The sequence below is a fragment of the Pseudonaja textilis genome, chromosome 5 (genome assembly GCF_049901715.1).
Source record: "Pseudonaja textilis isolate UNSWEBS1 chromosome 5, rPseTex1.2, whole genome shotgun sequence".
In the NCBI taxonomy this organism is placed as follows: Eukaryota; Metazoa; Chordata; class Lepidosauria; order Squamata; family Elapidae; genus Pseudonaja; species Pseudonaja textilis.
In genome coordinates this window covers 62,353,413-62,373,391 of record NC_141994.1, presented here as the reverse complement: position 1 = coordinate 62,373,391, position 19,979 = coordinate 62,353,413, and the positions used below count along the sequence as shown (strand labels likewise).

At 40.0% G+C, this 19,979-nt stretch overlaps 1 protein-coding gene across 8 annotated transcripts in view; it reads right to left on the bottom strand.

Moving 5' to 3' along the window:
* The window catches only part of CALD1 (caldesmon 1), a 261,433-nt gene that overhangs the window by 179,861 nt on the left and 61,593 nt on the right, over positions 1–19,979 (bottom strand). Inside the window, exon 2 of one of the 8 annotated variants that reach the window (XM_087935125.1) lies at positions 1,749–1,820. The exons of the other annotated variants lie outside the window; for them this stretch is intronic. The gene's annotated coding sequence lies outside the window, so the exon portion shown is untranslated. The remainder of the gene's footprint in view (positions 1–1,748; positions 1,821–19,979) is intronic. 8 annotated transcript variants of the gene reach the window in all.

The window sequence follows — 19,979 nt, the reverse complement described above, 5'->3', positions numbered from 1 at the left end:
GTGTGTTTGCTGATTTAGAGAAAGCTTACAATAAAGTGCATGAACTTGAATTATGGAATTCCTTGCCTGAATTGGAGGTGGGTTGATGAATGTGATAAGAGCAGTGTATAATCTGTAAAGCATCTGTGAGACTCACTAGAATTTTTGGCAAACGGATCAACCTTGAGCAGGGAGGATATATGATGTCCTCTTGATTATTTATGGAAAAATGTAAAAGAAATGTTTTCTAGATGAAAATATGGATGCATACGCTCATTTGTATGGAGATGATACCATGTTGCTCACTGAGGTTGCAGATTTCATGAATTGTATGATTCTGTAAAGTATATGGAACTGCAAATCAATGTATTAATTTTATTAATGTACTAATTTGCAAGAGAAAATAAGGTGAACTATTGGTAGGCCATAATATGAATTTGTTTGGGTTTTGCTTAGCACTTTTTATTTTATTTATTTAACTAGAGAATTTATATGGCTTTCTACTAACTCTCAGTGACTCTGGGTGGCTTACTTTTTTTAAGGCAATATACAAACAGTAAAAACACACAGATAAATGGATGGATGGATAGATAGATAGATAGATAGATAGATAGATAGATAGATAGATAGATATACAGATAGACAGACAGATAGATGAGAGAAAGAGAGAGAGAGAGAGATGATGATAATAGATTAGGTAGATATTAGACAGATGATAAATGATAGAGAGATAATAAATCGATTAATAGATAGTAGATAGATATTAGATAAATGATAGACGATAGGTGTAGGTGTGGATGGGTGTGGATGAAAGAGAGAGAAGTGATAGATAGATAGATGATAGCAGATAGATAGATAGATAGATAGATAGATAGATAGATAGATAGATAGATAGATAGATAGATAGATAGATACTTTCCTTTGTTTTGTAAATATATCCATGGATATAATGGTCACGTGTAGCTGTAGCCCCAGGAACACTGCTGCCTTGGAACTATGTGTGATTCCAACCAGTTATGGTTATTTGACTATAAAACCATTGATTACTACAGGTTGGAATCCAGTACAGAAAAATAATACTGATTGCTGGCCTCCCTCTCCCAATGAATTGTAATGAGGATAATTTCTGGGGCAAAGCTCCAAGGAATATGTTACAACTCAGCTCTGTCCCTCATCAAAACCCTGCCTTAGATGAGAAGCAACATGACTCTCTTTTGTTCCCAACCCTAAGACAATATGTACTCCTTCCTATCACCCTTCCTCTTCTCCCTTCCTTTTGTGGCTGTCATGTTTTCTCTGGATCTGTTGTAGGAAGAAAGCCTGCCTATAAATGGAGCTAATAAATCCTCTGGCTCCTATGATCTGAAAGGAAGATCAGGCATAGCATAAATCTTCCCTTATCATATTGAATTTTACCCATAGTGCAGTCCAACAGAAGATAGAATTTTGCTTCTTTAAAGAAGAGACGTGGCATGGACAATTCCTTGGTTTTATTGAGTTTCATTTCTGGCCAAAAGCAACTCTTTTTTTTTTTCAACATGGAAGCCAAACTATTCTTGGAATTTTCCATATTCCAAGGCGCCATGATGAGTTGCCTTGTTTTTCTTCTTTTGTAGCATCCCTACGATCTGCTCCTGCTGATTTTCGAGATATTCCACTAAAAGCAAGAAATACAATCCTAGATCACAGGCACTCCTCTTGCCTCTGAGGGTGAAAATATCCCTTCTTTCTCCACAAAAGAACATTGTGTTACTCCCAATTAAATTTACCTTGCACGATAAGAAATGGAATTCCAAACACCCAAGGATTCCAGAGTAGCAGGAACGTTCTCATAATTGAATCTATCCCAATGAAAAGGAGACAATGGATGAGTGCAGCTTGACAGCTCTGTGGGAATCTTCTGAAATTCTCATGACTTGTTATTCACAAAACCTATGCAAAAGTTACACACAAAACCTATGCTCGGTACCTCCCTTATTAATACAGATAATCCCTAACTTATGACCATAACTGAGCTCAAAATTTCTTTTCCCTAACCCTTATTCTAAGTGAGTCATTTGTTAAGTGAATTTTGCCTCATGTTATGACCTTTCCTGTCCCAGTTGTTAAGTGAATCCCTGTAGCTGTTCAGTTAGTAACGTGATTGTTAAATGAGTCAGGCTTCCCCGATCGACTTTCCTTGACAGAAGATCACAAAAGCTGATCAAGTCAGTTGCCAAGTGTCTGAATTTTGATCATGTGACCATGGGAATGCTGCAACGGTCGTGTCAAAAATGGTCATAAGTCAGCTGTGTAAACAATTGGACATTAGATGGATCACCAGGCATCCTCAAATATAACTCACGGTTATGTCAAGATCCATCTAATGTCCAATTCTTTGCACAGCTGACTTCATAGTGTAAAAGAATAGTGATCTTTCATCCCATAACGAAGGAGCAAGGGGGTGAGGCACCAGCACGGTGCTGGGGTCCAGGCAAGAGTGAAGGAACCTCCCCCAACCCCACCAAAGGTCAATTCAGTAACCAATCAGTATTACAGATGTGACCACATGACATGAACTACATTTCCCAGGATACATTAACTACATTTACCATGAGGCATTCCCTTAAGGGGACAGCTCCCAATTTTAACTTAACTAACTCAATTCCAGTTACCTATATACTGTCTGGACAGCACAGTGTTTAATTCTCTCTTATTCCAGATGCTTTGTCTCACTCACACCCAACACCTCCTACACATCCCAATATCTCAAATTAGCCCTCTTTCCAAAAGTATCACAAAGTAAGACTTAACATACAGCTTGTTGCTTGGTAAATAGTCCCAGCTTTCCTCAATTGTACAAATGTGCTGGTTGGAATTATGGCCAAAGTCTTTGATGGCTGAGAATTACAAAAATTGCAGTTGGATGCTTTGGAGAGTAGCAGCATGGAAAGGGCTAATATATACTAAGGCAGTTTAATTTGGGACAGTTTTTTAAAACAGATGGGACTGGTGTGATAGCACATTATATCAAAATTGGGAAGATCCAGGTTCAAATCCCTGTTCTGCCATAAATTTCACAACATAATCTTGGGTATTAATCTAATGTCATTGAACGTTTGTGGGTTAGCCATATAAATTTGTTTAATAAATAAATCCAGTTTAATGTAAACATAAATGCATTGAATGTTTATTTAACTGGTTGCAATTATCATTATTATTAGACTTGGTAATTTTTCCCATTTGTCATATAAATAGCAGCAGTAGTGCTTTACAGAACTCTCTGGACAGTTTACAATGTCAGCACATTTCCTCCAACAGTCTGAGTCCTCATTTTATCAAACTCAGAAGGATGGAAAGCAGAGTCCACCCTTGAGTCCCATTAGGATTGAACACCAGACTATGGACAGAGTTCACCTGCAATACTGCATTCTAACCACTGTGCCACCAGCAATAAAAAACTGATGTTTTTCAAAATAAACGGAACCGTTTGGTACTGCATCTCCCTCCTTGCTATTCCCAACCCTTAAACCTGGAAATGTGACTGGAAGTTACCAAGTCCAAAATACTAGGAGGAACCAGGCTAAGAATATTTTGGAAGTTGGAGACAAATAAATAAAGTGACATGTGAAGACATATGGCCTACTAGCCAATAACCAACAGTGGTGAATGGTTAGTGATTATTTATGTTAAGAACATCATTAGAATACCCTAGTGGTTGCTTATGTCATATTACCTCAACTTTGATGGGACATTCTATCTGTCTGTCTGTCTATCTATCTATCTATCTATCTATCTATCTATCTATCTATCTATCTATCTATCTATCTATCAATACTATCCTCTGACAATATGCTATGATGACACAGAAATGCAGGAGAAGGAAGCCAACTAGCTCCCTCCTGTACTAAACTCCTATGATGTCATAAGCATGTAAGGCAGTGCTTTTCAACCTTGGCAACTTGGACTTCATTGGTGAACATAGCTGGCTAGGGAATTATGGGAGTTGAAATCCATACATCTTCAAGTTGCAAAGGTTGAGAAACACTGATATAAGATATTTGAACCCCACAGCTATAAATTCTTCAATGTAAGACCCTGAACTTCTTATTTATTTTCTGTAGAAAAATAAATGCCCTTTGTTCTCAAATTAGCATTAGTGCTCCTCCTCCTCCTCCTCCTCCTCCTCTTCCTCCTTCTTCTGTGGTGTCCTTAGCTATTGTTAATTGATGTTGTTCTAGTGTGTCTTTCATGTTGTATCTCCATCTTCTTCTGGTTCTGTCTCTTGTTTTTTGACCTTCTCTTTTTGTTTAGCATTAATTAATATGACACTTAAGTCAAAAGTTACTTTTGACTTAAGCAAAGCTAACCAATAGTCTATCCAACAAGCCACTCTGTACAAGTCAGCTAGAAGAAATATATCTGCTGATCATATATATTAAAAAATCCAATTAAGTGAGAAAAGGGTGGGAAAGTTCATATGGAGTCTTGCATTTCAGATGGATCTTGAACTCTTACTTGTTGCTTTGAAGTGTGTCAGACATTCCTTGATATCTTTCACTGCATAAGATGCCGTATGTCTGTTTCTGATTAGATAATTGACATAAAAGTATTCTAAACAAATACCAGTCTCTTAAAATAAACTGTAGAGGTCTATGAACTTTGCAGAATGCATGTAAGAAGTCTTTCTTCAATGAAAGATCATTCTGTGAAAAATCAGGTATTTGGCAGGATTGTGCGTGTGTATCAATTCAGCATCAAAGGCATTTTTTTAAAAAATAGAAAATATTACTTAGATGACTTTTAGCCATCTCTTAAAATGACAGCTTCCCTCTAAGGCAAAAAAACACAAACTGTCTTAAATCCATCACAGATACTTTAATCATGTTATCCATGAATCCAATTGCAAAAGACACGGTCAGATGTATTACGCAAATATCACGGACACAGCTGGAAACTTACAGCTAATTCTAGAAAGTCATTTTCATTCTACGGGGGTCAGTAATATAATCTCATCCATAGGAAGGGATTTTACAGGCCACCTATTACAGCATCATCTATACCTACCATCTCCATGATCACAAAATGGACTAATATTATATGACAAGGAATTCTGGAAATCCAATGCAATTGGAGGACAATAGGTTAGAAAATATATATGCACTTGCAAGAACCCTTCCAAGTTTGGGGGCAGGATTTTTTTCTCACCACCCTGAACATGCTGGGGCTTCAATCTGGAACAGTTTACCTATATTTAGAAAAAATTCAGCCTTCCGCAGTACTCAATAAAGTTCTTGGTCAGGGGTTAGATTAGAGGATGGTTACAATGATCATGAAACTATATTTAATTTAAATAGCATTTAATGCAGTCTGAAATGGGATATCCCAGTCATTGGTTTATCACTTCATTAGTTAGAATGATGCTAAATGATATTAGGATAGATAGATAGATAGATAGATAGATAGATAGATAGATAGATAGATAGATAGATAGATAGGTAGATGACAGATTGATAGATGATAGAGAGATAATAAATAGATTAGATAGATGTTAGATGATAGATGATAGATAAATGATAGTTGTTAGATGATAGATGTGTGTGTGTGAGAGAGAGACATAATAGATAGATGTTAGGCAGATGATAGGTAAATGCTAGATGATAGATAGGGGTGTGTGTGTGTGTGTGTGAGAGAGAGAGAGAGAGAGAGAGAGAGAGAGAGAGAGAGAGAGAGAGAGAGAGAGAGAAGAACCATAGTTAAATTCAGTTGAGTGGTTTGGGTGTGTTTTTAATATAGATTTAATATTCATAGAGCATTTCATCAACAACATATATAATAACCAAGCTTTAGCGATCCGATTATAAACAGAAAAACACACAAATATCTTTGAAACTAACATGTGTTTCATCCACCTTGGCAAATGAAGATTATTGACTAATACAATTCCAAACTCTCAGTTGTTACACCCATGCACTGTGGAATGGAATCCCTTAGAGTTGTGATGTGATGAAAAGCTGACATCCCAGAATATTAAAACAAAGTTGGTATTTTTTATATATTAAATTCTTCTTTAGGGTCTTAATACTTATGTGGATTACTGTTTCTTTGAGGAATCTTTCTGGAATGCTTCCCCAAAGAATTTAGTTAAATTCTAATTAAAGATCTAAAAGATGAGAAAAGATTCAGAGATGAGAAAGGCTTACTCAAAACTTGGGTTTATTTATTCTGTTCCTTTCAGAATCCACAAGTTACCTTTTAAAAAGGGCTTTATCAAGATGGTATGCAGCCAAATGCTCTAAAAATTAAAAAAAAAAGCTGTATAAAAATAGATTGATCCCCACTCTTAGAAATATCCCTCTGCCCTAAATATTAGAGTGTGCCTTCATTATAAATTTCAGTTTCAAAGCACTCTCAAAGTTAAGAGCCAAGGGCTCCTAAGATATACAATTCAATGATGAGATCTGAGCTTTCATTCCTCTGACACAAATATAATTTCCAGCACTTTCTTTAGAAGCCCAAGAGCTTGACCAAACTAAGTGAAATAAAATTAGCATGCATTGAAACCAAATCAACATTTGCAATGCGGATGAGTCTGCTGTTCTTGCAAATTATCTTGGAACATCAAACAAACGCAACAAAAAAGCAGACAAAAAAAAACTAGAAGAGGATTAGTCCAAATATTTGATAAGGACATAAAATATTGGTCTAATACTCACAGGACTGAAATTGTATGCTAAAGGAAACAGTAATACTCCCAGTTTTGTCTGAACGCTTTTAATCTTAAATATATCAGTATGTTGCATATTTGCCAGTGGATATTTGTGCACATATCCCGTTCCAGGGAAATTTTATAACTGCTGAAAATGGGGCTCATTGTGTCTTATTTCTTCTGGCATTTTTCTTCCACATTAATTGAAGTGGCGGCAACAAGGGGGGAGTTAACACGACAATATTTGAAAACAAGACCTTACCAAAAAAAGCACATTTTAAATGTGGTTTTATTTAATCTTTCAGGGGAAAAAATTAAAATAATAATAAAAGCCCAGCAGCAGTGCAGGATAACCATGCAACTTTCCACCTGGTGTATATTGAACCTCACAACCTGAAAGTAAAATCATGTTTGTTAGGACCAGTTTGGCCCTTGATGCAAACTTGTCCTCTATCTCCAACCTAAAATACAGTTCCTACTACCAACGACAGCGAAGAGAATTCATATACTAAATGTACAAGTCTCAGAACAATCTGTAGCCTGATCCTGCAGCTAGGAGATTGTGTGTGTGTGTGTGTGTGTGCGTGTGTGTGTGTGTGTGTGTGTAATATATATATAAAAAAGGAAGATATGTATGAGGGTCCCTTGGTGCTCTCTGAGCTTGCTTGTTTTCTTGTACATCTTTTGTTACCCTAACTAGATAATATCATCAATCAAGTAATCAATCTATCAATCAAAGTGAGCAATACCCTGTTGGCAGAAATGTCCATCTGGGTTCAGTTCCAAGAGGGAAGAAAGACACTGGAAACATGGAGACTGCTTGGAAGGATGGTTTAATGGTGGACAGCAGGACCACATGGTTTGAGGTCCTGGGCAAAATGGAGCACATGGGTGAGGGAGAGAGATTTATACCCTCTGTTGGGCTTTGAACTTCCTTCTTGATCCTGTGGCAAGAAATGTATCCTGATTGGCTGTCAGACTCCCACGGGAGCCATACATGGGTAACCAACTTTGTAGGTTGTCTTGAGTCCCAGTCTTGGTTGAATCTTGCTGGGTGATGTAATGAAGGAGCTTTGGGCAATTCCTTTTATGGTTTAATGGCTTTGTCCTGGTGTGGATTTTGAGTGAGGGCTAATCCTATCACCCTGGAGCTGAAGGACTTTTTTTTTTTGAAAATTTTATTTGGGTTTTCACAAAAACAAAATACAAATAAAACATCTTTTTTGAAAATAGCATGGTCCCAGGTTATCACTTCTTCATACAGACACAAAACTCAATTTCATGCTCATTTTTATATTCTATTCCATATCTTATTACCGTTTTATATTTTCTACATAGTTTTTCCCGTCTTCTACTTTTCTCAACTTTGTTTTAATTATCCCAGTTCAAATCATTATATTTATACTTTTGTCTGTCCTGTTACAATTTCACATTATCTTTTCTTATTAAGCAAATTTTTCCCTGTAGTTACCAATTAGAGTATGACACCTTTATATCCTTTAATTTTATCAATTCAAGCTCTTATTTAAGCTTCAGTGTATAGCTTTAAGATTATAGCATTCAATATAATACATAACTTCTGGTTTGAGCTTCTTCGGTGACAGACCAAAACCTCGTCTCTCCGAGGCTTCGATCCAGGCTCACCGCTGGAGCGCCCCGAACCGGCTAGTTTCGGGGCTAAGCCACCCCGTAGAGGTGGTGAAGAGAGGGGAGACTGCCTGCAGGGTTGCAGCTGCATCTCTCCTCTCCAGCTGGCCATTACTCCCTTTCCCGAAGGCGGTTGTAGCAGTGGTCAGAAATGGCCACCACAAAGAAGAACTCAACCGGAAAAGAATGTGCAGGAGGAAGATAAGAAGAGAAAGTTTTGGTTGACCGGGTCAAACAGCAAAAGCAACAAATAAGGTAGCCTGGAATTTAAACTTAACAACGTTGTTCCCAAAGAAGATTTTGAAGCTGCGAAGGAGAGAGAGAGGGGGAAAGGATTAGGTTTTTTTTCTTCCCTTCCTTATACTGACAGCTAAGAGACTTAAGCAAGAAACTGAAAAAAAAATCCACTTTGACATTAATAGGCATCTAAGCTGAAAATAAAAGTCAAAGGGATAATAAAGATTTCTGGACATTTAAAAGTTTTTAAAAGCTGGAAAGGAGGGGGGAAAAAATAGAAGGGCAGGATCTGGAAAAATAGAGGAGACTGCCTGGAATTAAGGAATGGAACTGTAATTAAAAGGAACTTACAGTAAAATTTTAACAAGATTCCTCAAAGATACATTTTAATGGAAACTTGGTAACAAAATAATAGAACCCCAGGAAGAGAAAGTGGATTAAAAGATAAGAAAAAACAACCAAACAGAAGAACAATTTGAAAGATAAATATAATATTAGAAAGCAACAGAAGAGGGGATTACAGATGAGAGAGTTAGAAGTAGAGAGACGAGGGGGTAAAAAGGGGAGAGAGAAGAAGAGGGGGAAGAAGGCAAGGAAAAGAAGTTGTAAAAGACAGAAACAAGAAATGGAGAAACAGGGAAAAGATATAAGGATTGTGACCATAAGTTTGTTTAGAGATAATGGGTGAAAATTTAATTGTAAAAGGGATTCTGCAAAGGTACATAAGATAGCTTTGTTATATTACAAATAGAAATAACTTTAGAAAATATGATGATGGATAAAATATTTATTGTAATGCAGTGGGATGTTTGTTAATAAATAAATGAATTAAAAAGATTGAGAGAATTAAAAGGGAACATTTTTAATTATTAGTAATGATTTATAAAAATATAAGTGAGAAATATGGAAAGAAAAGAATTAACTATGGAAAGTTTATAAGTGTTCCCAAGGAAGTATGATATTCAATTGAAAAGAAATGTTAAAGATGTTAAGATTTTAATGCATATTAATGATAGAATTGAATTGGAATGGAATGTGTTTTATTTACATATATATATATATTTTTCTTTTTAAGAATATAGTGTCAATTTTAAGAATGTACCAAGCAGAATTCGATTGAAAGGAGCTGAAGGACTTTTGTATTGTAGATAAACTGGCACCAATGTATCTGCTGGGGCTGAGTTTCTGTATCCCTTAAGATTTCTATTTCTCTTTTAGGGGAAATATTCTGCCTTTTTAATATTTCCTAGACTATTTCATTCTTCTAGGAGAGGGGTGGGTGCTAACTTTCTACAACCCCAATCAAGGAACTGTCAAAGAGCCATCAGTAAAGAAGCCCAACCAAAGAATCTCTAACACCACACACACCCACACAGACAGGCAAGTCATCAGAATATAAACTGACAGCAAACTGCACTCCTTACTAGCACTGATGATGTTACCTAGTTAGGTAATGAAATCTTTGCAGGAAAACAAGCAAGCTCAAAGAGCACCAAGGACCTCTCATTTCAACCCTGAGCTACAAATATTCTTCTTTATAGATGGGTGTGTATGTGTGTGTATAGACATTCAATATTGTGATAATCTTCCACTCTTTTTTGTTCCAAGTATTTATCAGCTAAAACAGGGGTCCACAACCCCTGGTCCATGGACTGGAACCGATCCGCGGCATGCCAGAAATTGGACCACCTAAACAAGTGAAGCCCCATCTGTGGGATGCAGGCAGCATGCAAAACCATGCCCCCTCTGCTCCACAGAGGAAATACCTCTCGCCTTGGAACCAGTCCCTGATGCCCAAAAAGCTGGGGGCCACTAAGCTAAAGGGATTCCAGGAGGGGAGGGGGAGGCCACAAAATTAAGATGGATAAATTGTATGCAACACATGTAAGAAAGGAAAGGACTTTAATCACCCAGGCCAGTTCCCTGTGGAGATCCCTTATTTCCCCTGCCACCATTGAAGTGATAACTTCTCCTCCTTATTGTGATGTTGACATAACCGTGATTGCATACCTTCAGGGAAGTGTTTCTCAACCTTGGCTATTTTGGGATGTGTGGACTTCAGCTCCCAGAATGCTCCAACCAGCATCTGGGTTTTAGACTTCTACACATCTTAAAGCTGCCAAGATTGAGAAACACCGCTCTAGTATTTGCTAGATGTTGCTGCTGGGATCGTGATCCAAACTACTGGTAGAACGGCATATCTAGGAATCAACTTGCTTGTCAACCGATCCTCTTGAATGTTGAGCAGCTACACAACTGGGAAAGGAGCAAAAGTCTAAGATCATGAAGCTGCATGTAACTTCAGGACAACAAACTGATCCTGTTTTCCTTGCAGGTAATCAGGAATAAAGATTTATTTCCATCTAGAAGCATCTAGGACGAGAATACAGGTAATCTTTGACTTACTGCAATTCATTTAATGACCAAAGTTGCAACAAAAAACTGACCTTTTTGCACACTTATGACTGTTGTAACATCTCCATGGTCACACGATCAAAATTCAGACTCTTGGCAACTGGCTCATATTTATGATGGTTGCAGTCACATGATAACCTTTTACGACCTTCTGACTAGCAAAGTCAATGCGGAAGATTCATTTAACAACCATGTTACTAACTTAACAACTGCCGTGATTGACTTAACAAGTGTGGAAAGAAAGATTGTAATAATGGAGTAAAATTCACTGAACCACTGTCTCACTTAGCAATACAAAGTTGGGCTTAATTGTAGTCGTATGTCGAGGACTATCCATAGAAGCTTCGGTTGTGAAGACTCCATGAAGGTACAATGAGTTCTTTGTGTTGAACTCTCACTGAACCATTAAACACAGAGATCCAGTTACCTGATCCGGGCTGCAGAAATCAGGATAAATCTTAGAAAACAGAAAGGTAATCCTAAAAGCTCTAAAAAAAGCAGCGATAGGTGGGTAGTTCTCTGTAAGCTCTAGACCGAGCAACGTAAACAAGACTGTTCTCATAGCATTGGGATGTCCAATTATGTGAGTAAATAGTCAAAACAGCTCAGACCAATCTCAAGCACATTTTAAGCTGAACTCAAAAAGGTTGGGACGGAAAAGGCAAATTGTCTGGAAGACCCCTTGAAACCTGGCCATTTGGAGACTTTAAGTGCTGGAATCTACTTTGCAGCTGTATTTACTTACCCCTCCTTGTATGTGTACATCCATAATGGTGTATGTTTAATTTTCATACATTGCATCATACAAAGCCAACAACTGTGAAAAGACTGCCAACTCGAAAACATGGCAACATATTGGTAGGAGAGCAGAAAGCTTCACTGCGTGGAGTTGCAGGTGGAAGACAAGATAATACTTCATTTTGGGGGGGTGGAGAATTAAATCCTGGCTTAAATGGAGCCGCTGATCCTGAACAGTTAAGCCTGGTCAGAGTGGTAAATACTTGGATGGAAAACCAGGACATTCCAGGACTATCGACTAGACTGAGGAGTTAAAAAAAGAAAATCTTCAAAGAAAGTGACAAATATTGGGGCCAAGAACATTAGCTGGATATGTCCATTGAATTATTAAGTTTCATCCAAAGGTGACCATTCTTTTTTAAAACAACTTTGAAATCTGAAACTGATAGACTTGTCTCTTTCTTCTGCTCATAAAATTAATTGGTGGTTAATTTAAACTATATTTTATTGGCTATGCCACAATCATCAAGTTCACACAACAAGCCAAGCCTGCAGTTAGGAATACACATTCTCAAAATGACCCCCACATTTCAAAATTAAAGTAACATTAGAAAGAAAAAGGAAGGAAGGAAGGAAGGAAGGAAGGAAGGAAGGAAGGAAGGAAGGAAGGAAGGAAGGAAGGAAGGAAGAAAGAAAGAAAGAAAGAAAGAAAGAAAGAAAGAAAGAAAGAAAGAAAGAAAGAAAGAAAGAAAGAAAGAAAGAAAGAAAGAAAGAAAATGCCCAGTATTTCATAAGACTACTCCACTTTGCAAGTGTTCACAAGAATTGGGGGAGGAGGGGTTGTAGGAACTTAAGGCAAAAGGGCAAGATTTAATAAATTTATGAGACTATTTAATTTCTATACCCATCCATCTCAACTAATGACTCCTTGTGGCTTACCATTCCAAGCTATAAAAGCAATTAAAACAATAAAAGAACATTTAAAACAATAAAAACATCAAAAATAAATATATACAGCAGTCAAGATAATTAACCAGTTAAGCCAAGAAATAAGATCCTTGCTTGTGTGAAGGAGATATAGTATGGTTGTGAGAATATGCTATACTGAGTAAACAAATTACATTACCACAGATGTTGACAAATGAGGTAACGTCATCAATGCACTGCAAGGGAACAACCAAGCTCAGAGGGTACCAAGAACATTATTCTACAAAAAATACTTTTAATGGTGGTTAGTCTGAGGTGAACCCTACTGACTACGAAGCTAGTATATGTTGCTAGGAACTCTGGGCCAGAAAGAACAACATTCTAGAATCTGGCACTTTTAAGAAAAACTTCAGCATCCATCTCAAAATAACCTTGTAACAAAAACACATGTTTCTGCCAATCTGGCCTCAGGTTTCTCTTATAAACTTCTTAAGATAAAATACATGTGTGGAGATACAACCTCTGCTGAGCATTTTATCAATTTACACTTTAACAAAGAGGCACAGCCAACATTATTTTCCTTTCTTTTTTTTTTCCTGAGATTTTTGGCCTTTTATTGATCAGAACAGAGAACATTAAGGCACTTTGGCTTGTTTTCTTCCGTACAGTGACAGTTTTACAAAACGTAAAAGTTGTTTCCTAGAATCAAAGCATGGGAAAGTATGTAGGAGATCATTTCATACAATCCCCTGCCCAGGATATGATAGATGGATGGATGGAGTCAGATTATGGTCTGTCGACTATCTTAGCGCTTTAAATCTAGTAAACATTCTGTCTGAAAAGAGTTTTGACTTAATAAGGTTTGTTGGACTCATGCCAAGGTCTTCACTGAACAAAGTTTATCCAGCATGTTTATTTTTAAGAATATGATTATAGTCTGGCTTTTCTTTCCAGATTTTAAGTGTGAGACTGTGAATAGAGATTATAAGAAGCACTTAACTCCCAGAATCTTCCCACTTTCTGATTCTGCCAAAATATTCACAAGTCAAAGAAGCTTTTTCCTGCTCCGTCGGACAATTAAGGAAGGATGTTACTTATTCTCCACAGACAAAGATTTAACTCACGGACAAAGATTTAACCCAAAGATTAAACCTGGAGATTGAACAAAATTCAGAATTCTTCAGAATTCTGACTTCCCAAGGAAAAAAGAAATCTGTTTCTCCTCTCAGTGAACATGGCTTAACCCCATGTCTCGATAAGCTCTAGCTTATATCCCTGTCAGAATAAATAGCCAGACAGAGCTGTGAGAAATCAGTCTAGTACAGGGGTGACAAGCTACATTTCAACTAAGGGCCACATCAGAGTTGGGTTGACTTTGGGAGGCCAGGTGGGTATGGCTGACTGGATGGGTGTGGCCAACCAGGTGGGTGTGGCCAGCTTAACGCCACTCGGCTGGCATGTTTCCTCTTCGCATTGGGTAGACCAGGCCGAAGCCATGCTGGGCTAGATCCAACCACATCATGGGCCGAATTTGGCCTCCGGGCCTTGAGTTTGACACCCCTGTTCTAATAGAACCATCAACTTGAGCTGATTCCCAAGAAATGATGATCTCAGCTAGAAAAAAGAAAAAAAGCCAGCTTGAGGCTCCAGAAGCTCCTGAGTTGCTGAAGAGATTTCCCAAGCTTACTATCATTGAGTGATGTGTTAACAGTACAGAAGGAAAATGGATTAAATAGATTATTATACAGTAATAGCACTTATGGTACTGGCTGTCTCAGGAATTCTGGGAGTTGACGTTTGCAGGCCATTAAGAGACTGCAGTTGCCCACCTTCTGGTCTAGCAGATGACACAAACAAAGCCAGAAAGAGATTATGAAGAAGATGGCTGAGATCACACAGAAAAATGCAAGTTTGGTTGAACCAATGCAGTTTGGTTATCTTGTTTCAGTATTAACCTGTCTGTTCTTCTGTATGGATGGGCAATCTCAAAACTCAACCCTTTGCAGAACCAGTTCAAAGCATGGTAAGATCTGAAATCAGGATCTCTTGCAAGCTTTGCTTTTACTAATTAGCAACTATGAAAATCTAGTTTGGACATCAGGGACATATTACATTTAGTCATGTTTTAAATCTGTCTTCTCTGATGTAAGCCATTCTTTCTTCACAGTGGAAGCTTCTATTAGTAAAAGATCTTCTCCCAGGAGCTAATATAGATGATTCCGTTTCCGTTCTCACACCCTGAGTTAATAGCAGTATAGAAGAAAAGTTTGGTTTAGTTTAGTTTAGTTTATTGTCATTGCACCTCAAGAAAATGACAAGAGAAACTATACGCTATCAACTACTGCTATCAACTACTTATTCTACTTGAAGAAGATCAAAGAATCATAAACTGTAAAAATTAGAAGAGATTTTAGAGATTATCCAATCCAAACCCCTGCTCAGTTCAGAAATCCATATTTACAGCATTCTTGACCAAGGTTCATCTAGTCTCTTTTAAACATCTCCAACAAAGGAGGTGTCCAACGAAGACAATCTGTTTCATTGTTGAATATTTCTTACCATTAGAATTTTTTCCCCTGATAATCCATTGAAATGTATCACCTTGTATGTTTTTTTTCCCTGTCTTCTAAAATAATTCTTTCTCATCTTCTACCCGGCAAGCCTTCAAAAACCTGAAGACAGCTATTATATCTCCCACAATCTTCTTGCAACTTCTCCTTCTAAGTATTTTTTCCTTCCAGACTTCCCGTCATCTTGGGTGTCCACTTCTTAGACACATTCTAGCTTGTCAATGTCCTTTCTAAAATGCAGTGCTGTCAACTGGACATAATGTTTTGGTGCAGTCTGGCATATGCAGAAAGGGGAGGAACTCATCTACTCTTGACTTGGAGGTCAACCTATTCTCCAAAGCACCTGGGGGCAGAAGAAGAAGCAACGGATGGAAACTAATCAAGGAGAGGATAAACCTAGGACTAAGGAGAAATTTCCTGACAGTGAGAACAATTAATCAGTGGAATAACATGCCTCCGGAAGTTGTAGGAGCTCCAACACTGGAGGTTTTTAAGAAGAGATTAGACAACAATTCATCCAAAATGATATACGGTTTCCTACTTGAGCAGGGAGTTGGACTAGAACAAGGGTCTTCAAACTTGGCAAGTTTAAGATCGTGGACTTCAACTCTCAGAATTCCAAAGCTAACATGACTGGAGGAGGAATTCTGGGAGTTGAAGTCCACAAGTCTCAAAGCTGTCAGGTTTGAAGACCCCTGGACTTGAAGATGTTCGTGGTCCCTTCCAACACTGTTATTCTGTTCTTCCGTGTTTGGCATACAACTGTATTATTAATTAAACATTAATTTGCAAGCCAAACTGCTGGATAATTGCTGGTTTTTTTTCCTGCCAATTTGCTGCAAGAAAATAAGTAACATAGATATGCAAAGCTTCCAATAGGCTGAATATTAAATATTTTAACTCCCCTCCCCATAGGAGGGGGTACCAGAAAGATGTGCCTTCCAGAGATGTTGCATAACTAACACATCCACTCCAGTCTCCAGTTGCCAATTTTATTAAGTATGTCTCCTGGCCTCTACAGTTTTGTCTAGCAGTGATCTGGATTAGGGCCAGACCAAGAGGGTGCAGCTCTTTCTGCTTGTCTTATCTTCTCCAACATTTGAGCCACAAGGGCTCTTTATCAAGATATATGAGACTTGCTATATCTTCAACAATCTCAGATAACAGATAATCAGAGTTGGAAGGGACCTTATAGGTCATCTGTCCAACCCCCCACACAAGCAGGAGACTCTATACCATTTCTGTCAAATGGCAATCCAATTTCTTCTTGAACGTCTCAAGTGATGGTGCTCCCACAACTTCTGAGGGCAAGCTGTTCCATTGGTTGATTGTTCTCACTGTCAGAAAGTTTCTCCTTCTTTCCAGGTTAAATCTCTCCTTGTTCAGTTTACATCCATTATTCCTTGTCTGGCCTACAAGTGTTTTACAAAACAGATTGACCCCTTCCTCCCTGTGGCAGCCCCTCAAATATTGGAAGACTGCTATTATGTTTCCCCTGGTCCTTCTCTTCACTAGACTAGCCAAGCCCAGTTCAGGGGTGGGATTCAACTGGTGTTACTATCAGTTCAGTGATTACGTTTTGCTGTGCCGTGCAAAGCAGCTGAGGTTGAAAAAGCAGGAAATAAAGGACTGGCAGGCAAGTGAGCCAAACAGCAGCAGATACAGAACCGGTTCTGTGTCTGTTGCTCTTCAGAGCTATCAGAGCCGGGCAGAAGCGATAGCATCCCACCCCTGGCCCAGTTCCTGTAACCATTCTTCATATGCCTTAATCTCTAGTCCCCTAATCATCCTGAATCATTTCAGTTCCAAAGTCCCATCCTGAAGTTTCTCTGAAGCCATCAGATGGAAATTACTGCTTTTATTTTGCTTGTTGGTTTGTTTGAGTAATGGTGATAAATGTTGTACCTGGTTGGGAATGTTCCAGAGGTGGGTATTCAGCAGGTTCTGACCAGTTCTGGAGAACCGGTAGCAGAAATTTTGAATAGTTCGGAGAACCGGCAAATACCACCTCTGACTGGCCCCGGCCCCATCTATTCCCTGCCTCCTGAGTACCAGCAGATCGTCTGGGTCTTCTTTTGTTGCCCTGCACAGGAGAACGGAGCTGGAAAGCTGGTCAGTGGGGTGGGGAGGGAATGGGATTTTGCAGTAAGGTTCCTCCAGGAGTGGGGAGGGAATGGAGATTTTACAGTATCCTTCCTGTTATGTCCCTGGAACTTGCCAAAGTTCCCACCCAGGTCCGTTCATGCTGCGGGGGCGTTTGCTGCCCCTCATTGGCTGGCTTCCCTCGACAGCCGGCTATAAAAGCCAGCTGCAGGGTTCAGTCAGCCGCTGTTCGTTGGAAGCCTGCTCCAGGCAGAGCTGACACGTTCAGTCCTTTATTTCCCAAATAAAGTCTTGTTGCATTTATGCCCTGGTCTAGCCTCTCATTGCTCAATCTACAACACTGGCGACGAGGGTGGGATGGCTACCAGAGGCAATCTGCAACAACTGAAGTCACTCAACCGCTGAGCCGCAGCCGCGCCGCCGGAGAGCTCAGTCAGCAAAAGCGAAAGGAAGAGCGTCTGTAGCCGCTCGGTTAGCAAGCTACAGGGGGAAGTGAAACGCTGCGAGCCACAGCCGCTCAGCTCAAAGGGCGCGAAATTCAAACGGCTGTCGTTTGAATTCGAGTCGGAATACAGCGCGGTGCTGTCATTCCAGGAGTCTCTGACGCCAACGCAGGGCGCGAGATTCGAATCACTGTCAGAGGCGGCCAGCCATTACCGCCTACGCTCTCCAGGAGCGCGAAATTCAAAAAACGCTGCCAACGGCCGTTGCAGCCCGAGCCACACGCGTTAGCCCAGAGAGAACAGAGAGGTTCAGTGGAGCCTCTCAAGAGCTGAAGTCACTAGCCTGGCAAAAGCACAAAGGGCCATTTTTTTTGTCCCAGAGAGATTTCACAGCCGTGCAACCAGCTGAAGTTCACAGCATGAACTCCAACCCAGCCTTCCCACCGTTCAAGCCTGATGAAGAGAAGTGGGAATCATACAAAAATCGTTTTAACCACTACATCGATGCCATTGGTCTGGCTGATGCTGGGGAGCACAGGAAGAAGTCATTCTTCCTCAGTTATTGTGGAGCCATCGTTTTTGATACCGCCACAGCACTCGTCGCTCCACGTGAGTTAAAGAATGTTCCCTGGGCAGAATTGCTGGAGATCCTCACAAATCATTACTCCCCCAAGCCTTCACAAATCGCGAGACGCTTCGCCTTCCGGATGAGGAAGCAAGCTGAAGGGGAAACCATCAACCAGTACATGGCCGCCTTGAGGATTGCAGCGCTCCACTGCGAGTTCAAGAACTACTTAGATGACATGCTTCTCGACCAGCTCGTCTGCGGGGTCAAGGACCTTCACCTCCAAAGGCGACTGCTCGCCAGGAAGGATCTCAACCTCTCCCAGGCCGTCGAGGAATCCTTGGCTGCGGAACTGGCTACCCAGTCAGCCACCGAGATTCAAGGTTCCGTTCCCAAACAAAGCTGTGCCACCATCCACTCGGAAGAGGTGGTCAACGAAGACGATCCCAACGATCAAACAGACATACACCGTCTCGCCCATGCCAAGCAACCTCAGGTAGGAACCAGGCAAGAAAGTAACAGTGCACCCAAACATATCATCCTGTGCCTATCCTGTGGCGGATCTCACTCGAGAGCTTCGTGCAGATTCAAGGGTGCCACCTGCAACAATTGCCACAAAAAAGGCCACATCGCCAGAGTCTGCCAGGCTGCTCACAACTCAGCACAAAGGGTTCCTTCCTTTTCCCATTCTGGACCCCAAAGGCAAGTACTAAAGTTTCACACTTGCTACCATGCTAACCACACCTGTCATTCTATTAGTAAAATCACACTCTCCATTTTATTAGAAGGTAAACCTTGTCGTATGGAGGTTGACACGGGGTCAGCGCTCTCAATCATCTCTTGGAGCACTCTCAAGAAGATCCAGCCCAGACTATCCAGAAACCAACTCCAGAAGTGCCAGCTCACCTTGAGGGACTATCAAGGGAAGGACATTCCAGTACTCGGCAAAGGCAAGTTCCTTGTTAATTTTAAGGCTTTCAAAGGCCACCTGCCTCTAGTGGTAGTTAACGGCAATCTCCCTAGTCTCCTGGGGCTTGATTGGTTCCCCTACCTCGGCCTAGGGGTAACAGGAGTCCATGCTGTCTCAGCTTCTGACACTGACTCCTTATTCACTGACTACTCTGACGTATTCAGCGATGAGTTGGGGTGTTATAACGGTACCCCCATCTCATTTGCAGTTGACCCCCAAGCAGTTCCCGTCCGGCTGAAACCACGTAGGGTACCATTTGCCATTCGGCCCAAACTGGACGCGGAACTGGACAAATTATTAAAGCAAGGGGTCATTGAACCTACAGACTTTGCCAAATGGGAGACACCAATTGTCACACCCCTTAAAAAGGACGGCAGTCTGAGAATTTGTTCTGATTACAAAACAATTAACCGCTTTCTACAAGTTAGCGCTTACCCAGTCCCGGTCATTCAACATTTACTGCACACTTTTGAGCCTGGCACCATTTTTGCCAAGTTGGACATGTCACAAGGGTATCAACAGTTCCCTGTTGACAACCAAACAGCCGAATTACAAACTATTGTGACTCACAGCGGTGCTTTCCAGTGCAGGTGTCTCCAATTTGGCGTAAGTGTTGCCCCTGGCATCTTCCAATCCCTCATGGAGCGAATACTACAGGGCCTCCCTGGTGTAGTACCCTACTTCGACGACATATTGG